Source organism: Nanorana parkeri, unplaced genomic scaffold (assembly GCF_000935625.1).
Source record: "Nanorana parkeri isolate BGI_ZX_2015 unplaced genomic scaffold, ASM93562v1 scaffold1461, whole genome shotgun sequence".
In the NCBI taxonomy this organism is placed as follows: domain Eukaryota; kingdom Metazoa; phylum Chordata; class Amphibia; order Anura; family Dicroglossidae; genus Nanorana; species Nanorana parkeri.
The window spans coordinates 101627-101920 of NW_017307729.1; the positions used below are offsets into that span (position 1 = coordinate 101627).

Consider the following 294-nt stretch of genomic DNA (forward strand, 5'->3'; position numbering starts at 1 on the left):
CCCCCCACAACCAACACCCCAGGGCTTGTGGGGAAGAGGCCCTTGTCCCCATCGGCACTGGGACAAGGTGCTTTTCCAGGGGGTACCCTAGAAAAGCATCCTCCCAGTGCTGAGGGCATGTGGCCTGGTATCGCAGGGAGGGGCGCTTGCTCATCCCCCTCCTTTCCTGCCCTTCAAGGCCTGTGCTGAGATCAAGGGTCTGGTTGGGAATTTTAGGGGTGACCCCACGTTTTTTTTCTCCATTTTTGAAGGTGGGGTTCCTCCTTAAAATTCCTACCAGACCTTAAGGGCCTG

General features: G+C 56.8%; 1 protein-coding gene across 7 annotated transcripts in view; it reads right to left on the reverse strand.

Annotated features, from left to right (window-relative positions):
- The window catches only part of ATP2B3 (ATPase plasma membrane Ca2+ transporting 3), a 139126-nt gene that overhangs the window by 75160 nt on the left and 63672 nt on the right, over positions 1–294 (reverse strand). The gene's annotated exons all lie outside the window — the stretch shown is intronic.